Raw genomic sequence first — 6,000 nt, forward strand, 5'->3', positions numbered from 1 at the left:
ATCGCCTCCACTGATGTCATCTTTATACCTCCATTACCACCCCCACTGATGTCATCCCTATCCCTGCCACTGATGTCATCCCTATCCCTGCCACTGATGTCATCCCTATGCCCACCACTGCCACCTCCACTGATGTCATCCCCATCCGATCACCACCGCTGCCACCAATTACCCTCCCTTCCCCCCCAACACCCTGCCCCTGATCTCATCCCCTCCACCATCAGTGGACTGATCCCACCCCCCTCACCACCACTGCTGCCACTGATCCAATTACCCCCACCACCCTCAGTTGACTTATCCCATCCCCATCACCACCGCTTTCGCTGATCCAATTCCCCACCCCCCTCATAGGGTTGCCACATCGGGAGGGGGGGGCCTTTATAGTTTTTTGCAGTAGGGCCCTGAAGGTTCTAGTTACGCCTCAGGGTGGAGTCCTGAGGATTTGCCCATTGAAGAGAACCGGTTGCGGGCAGGAATATACAACGTTTTAGACGCCGCGTATAGGCTATGGCTGCCCATGGTTGGAGAGGTGGTCCTGCCTGCTGTTGGACCTCTTTCCTGGCTGAGAGGGGCCCCTGGGTGGAGCATTACAAATAGGCAGCTGCAACCTCAATGTGGCCTACAATACTCCAGCCTCTGGGCTGCAAGACACTACTTGCCCACACACTTACTGGGCCCTTTTAGATCTATGTGTGTGCATAAAGGTGCGTTTTTATTTTTTTTGTAACCTAAAGTAGATCATAGATGAGCCTGTTTTTGGACGTTCAACCAGAAAGTAGAATGAAAAAACTGACTGGATTTCCCCATTCACACATTTGATGCAGATGGGGGAATCCTCACCGCAAGTTAAGATTGCCATCGTCCCCGCTGGAGACTTTCAGCTGTCAGAATACAAAGATCAGCTACAGTGCCTACACAGTGTAAAATTCCAATCTCTCCCTGCTCTGCACATGCTCAGTTGCTCTCTATTTCAGGCACTGTGCCTAAAATCAAAGACATCAGAGGCTGATCTGCTGACAGCTTTAAGATTTACCATTGCTGAAGGGGGAGGAGAGCAGCAGGAATGACACAGACTGGGTGGAGGGAACACAGATTGGGGAGAGAGAGGGGGCAGGAGAAACTGCAAAGCTTCTGTCCACATTCCTCGCCAGCTGAGCCAATACATACAATCAAACGCTCTGGAAATGCACAAATTTTGATTACAGAAAACAGAAAATTGAATACTTACCTTTCCCTAGTTTTCCTTTCCTGGTGCCTATCCATGGCAGCATACGCTTGAGCGGGGGCGGAGCAACCAACCATGCATATGCATGGCACCAGGAAAGTGACAAATAGGCACCAGGAACGTGACAAAATTTAATACTTACCTTTCTGTAATGTTCCTTTGCTGGTGCCTATTCATGGCAGCATACGCTTGGTCTGAGGCGGAGCAACCAACAATGAGTATGCTTGGGGCGGAGCAACCAACCAGCTTGAGGCGACAACCAACCATGCGTATGCTGCCATCCAGGAAAGTGACATATAGCGACATATGAGCACCAGGAAAGTGACATATAGGCACCAGGAACGTGACAAAATTGAATACTTACCTTTCTGTAATTTTTCTTTCCTGGTGCCTATCCAGGGCAGCATACGCTTGGTTGGGGGCGAAGCAACCAGCTATGCGTATGCTTGGGGCGAAGCAACCAACCAGCTTGGGGCGGAGCAACCAACCAGCTTGAGGCGGAGCAAAGAACCATGCGTATGCTGCCATGAAGGCACCAGGAAGGTGACATATAGTGACATATAAGCACCAGGAAAGTGACAAAATTGAATACTTACCTTTCCATAATTTTCGTTTGCTGTTGCCTATCCATGGTAGCATACGCTTGGTCAGGGGCGGAGCAACCAACCATGCATATACTGCCATGAAGGCACCAGGAAAGTGACATATAGGCACCAGGAACGGGGGCGGAGCAACCAACTATGCGTATGCTTGGGGCGAAGCATCCAACCAGCTTGAGGCGGAGCAACCAACCATGCGTATGCTGCCATGAAGGCACCAGGAAAGTGACATATAAGCACCAGGAAAGTGACAAAATTGAATACTTACCTTTCCGTAATTTTCCTTTCCTGGTGCCTATCCATGGCAGCATACTCTTGGTCGGGGGTGGAGCAACCAACCATGCGTATGCTGCCATGAAGGCACCAGGAAATTGACATATAGGCACCAGGAAAGTTACAAAATTGAATACTTACCTTTCCGTAATTTTCCAGCATACACTTGAGCGGGGCGGAGCAACCAACCATGCGAATGTTTGGAGCGAAGCAACCAACCAGCTTGGGGCGAAGCAACCAACCAGCTTGGGGTGGAGCAACCAACCAGCTTGAGGCGAGGCAACCAACCATGCGTATGCTGCCATGAAGGCACCAGGAAAGTGACATATAGTGACATATAGGCACCAGGAAAGTGACAAAATTGAATACTTACCTTTCCGTAATTTTCCTTTGCTGTTGCCTATCCATGGCAGCATACGCTTGACCTGAGGCGGAGCAACCACCCATGTGTATACTGGCATGAAGGTACCAGGAAAGTGACAGTTTTTGAGACCAAGGAGAGGGGAAGAGTTTCCAAGAAGGAAGTGACTGTTTTGGGCTTCAACAAAATGGCGGCCTCCAGCAAGAAGAAACAGGAAATTTACAGCACATGCTAATTTTGGAACAATTATTAATCATGCTCTTTTCTTAGAGGACATTAATTGTTATCAAACTGTTATGGGTAAAGTTCTGCTTCTCAGTCCTCCTCTCCCATATTTGGACACTTTTTTTTTGAAGGGGGGCACCTAGTTTTGACAGGTACCCGCTCAGTTTGCCTAGTACCACCCCCCCCATCTTTGCCCACAGCCTTCTGGGACACGTAAAAGGGTCCCAGCCTCCAGGAGGTGCACATGCACAGTGGGGAGCCAGCTGTGAAGTCACAGCCGGCTTTCCACACTAAACATGGCGGCCCGAGTGAGGACAGCGCTGGATCCCTGGACAGGTAAGTGTCTGGGGCGGGGGGATCCTTTTTAGGTTAAAGAAAAAATTAGGCACGTGTTGCCTGCATATTAATGCGTTGCCATTGATTTCTAGGAGCCTCCCAACACACTAGAAAAAAAAAAAAAGAACACTGCTAGACATGTGCCCTGCCGAAAAATGTGTTCGTTTCATTCGTTTTATTTATTTTTTTCGTTTTCCAGGTCATTTTTATGATCGCAATTCGTAAATTCGAAAATGTGAAAATTCATAAAATTGTAAATTTGAAAATTTGAAAATTAGAAAATTAGAGAATTCGTAAATTCGAAAATTTGAAAATTCCAAAATTCGTAAATTCGAAAATGTGAAAATTCGTAAATTTGTAAATTTGAAAATTTGAACATTCGGAAATTCGAAAATCTGAAAATAAGAAAGAAAATCTAAAAAATCGAAAGAATAACTAACTAATTAACTAATAATAACTAACAATTAAATTATATGTATTGGAATTTCCTTTCAAATTTGGCTGTTAGTGAACGTAACGAATACAAATTTATCCAAAGTTACGAATTATCCGAAATAACGAATGCCGTATCTAAACAAATGTAACGTAACAAATTAATAATAAATAATAATAAAAAGTTTAAATTTTTACTATTGTTATTTATTATTATTAATTCATTACGTTCCATTCATTTTAGATACAGCATTCGTTATTTTCGGATAATTCGCACGGGCGAGCCAGAGAAGTAATCCGGCAGCGGCAGAAGTTCACCATAGAGAATACCGTGGACCAGATGGTCCCCGCCAGTCTCCATGACCTTCGTAGGACGGGCGCGACGTTATGACGTCACGTCAGGCCTCGGCAGTTTTAAACACTGCTGTGTAGTCAGCTGAAAAGGCTGAGATGTTTTTTTTTCCCAGCCTAGAGGAGAGATGTGGGATCTTATAGACCCCACACCTCTCCATAAAGAGGACCTCTCCTGCCCTATTCCTATTACAAAGGATGTTTACAGGCTAATTTTAGTGTTTGTTTTTTTTTTAAATTAATGAAACACATTTGAAAAATTGCTGCGCAAATACCGTGTGACATAAAAAGTTGGAATGACCGACATTTTATTCTCTAGGGTCTCTGCTTAAAAAATAAAAATAAACAAATATCGTGTTTGGGAGGTTCTAAATCATTTTCTAGCAAAAAAAAATTATATAATTTTTACCCGTAGGAGAGGAGTGCCAGAATTGGCCCGGTATGGAAGTGGTTAACATTGGGTCTCGTTCATATCTATGCAGTTTCCCTGCAGTGCGTTTTTTTTTTTTGGAAAGGCGCAGGGACTTTTTTTGTATACGCAGCACAGTGCGTTTTTGGCTCTGTAGACTTTAATGGAATCGCATCAAAAACACATGAACGTGCATTTTTGGTGCATTTTCCTGCATGGCAACAGACATCTCCTCCTAGCAACATCAACACTTCCCAAAAATGCAAAATGCATTAAAAACACGCATAAAAAAAAAACGCGCATGAAAAAAAAGCAGGATGTGCTGAAAAACGCATCATCCACACATGCATAGGTGTGAACCTAGCCTAAGAGAGGGTTATAACCCCTGTCAGGTTTTTTTTGTGTGATCTGTGACACATTGAGGAGCTTTCACTTCACTTCCTGCCCCATAGCCAAACAGGAAGTGAGAGGAAATCTCTCCAAAGTGAAGGAATCCCCTGGTTGTCACCAGAACTAGTGTGCCCCATTGGAAGATTTCCCCTCTATTACAATTCTGGGGACAACCCAAAATGTGGTATTTTCTTTCCCTTTTGGTGACACCAGGACAAATAGAGAGGGTGAATCTTCCTAACGGGGGGCACAGACAGCAATAAAAACCCGACAGGGGTTCTAATTCCTCTACACTGTGTCAACAAAAAAAAAGTATTGTCTTTAGTTCTACTTTAAAGTGTAACCTCAGCCAAGATGATGCGTTTTAGTGAAGAATTAGAACTCTCTGTCAGGCTTTTTTGGGTTTCTGTGACCCCATTGGGAAGATATTCTCCACTTCCTGCCCCTGTGACACCAGCACAAGCATTAGGGGGAAAGGTTTTTACTGGGACAAGAAAGTTCTCATTTTTCTCTGCTCTACTAACAATGTGTTCTTGTCAGCTGTAAAAGTAATGGTGGGAAGTGCTTTGAAACCCAGTCAGGGTTATGTTGCAGTCTGTGTCCACTTTAAAGTGATTTCTCAACTTCCTGTGCTTTCACAGGCACAGGAAGTCACAGAAAACCGCCCCCACAGAGGGCCAATAAGCACCCAGACAGGGGCTCCAACCCTTCCCCATTTGAATATATAACACTTTGGCTGGAGTTGGGCTTTATGCGTTTACGATTTTTAAGGGTAAAAGATTGTCGCCATTCCACAAGCGGGCTCAATTTTGAAGCATGACATGTTGGGTATCAATTTACTCGGCGTAACATCTATCAATATCTATCACAATATAATAAAAAAAATTGGGCTAATTTACTGTTGTCTTATTTTTTAATTCAAAAAAAGTGTATTTCCCCCCCCCAAAAAAAGTGCGCTTGTAAGACCGCTGCGCAAATACGGTGTGACAGAATGTATTGCAACGACCGCCATTGTATTCTCTAGGATGTTAGGGAAAAAAATATATAATGTTTGGGGATTCTAAGTAATTTACTAGCAAAAAAACCTGATTTTAACTTGTAAAAAACACATCTCAAAAAGACACTTGTTATAATTATATGTTAATTATATGTTATTACTTTTATTGTAATCATTATTATTATGTTTTTATTTTTATTATCATTATTGTTATTATTACTTAATTCATTTTTATCATTTATAATTATTTTAATGTTAAAATTCATGATCACTTGGTCACCATGGAGACAGTGCAGCCTAACCAGGAAGTTACCAACAAAAAGGACCTCACAGCACCGCCCATTCCCTCTATACTACATTCCTATTGGCTCCTCTGCAGCACCTTACGTGGATGATTAGACT

Source organism: Aquarana catesbeiana, linkage group LG13 (genome assembly GCF_042186555.1).
Source record: "Aquarana catesbeiana isolate 2022-GZ linkage group LG13, ASM4218655v1, whole genome shotgun sequence".
Lineage (NCBI taxonomy): Eukaryota > Metazoa > Chordata > Amphibia > Anura > Ranidae > Aquarana > Aquarana catesbeiana.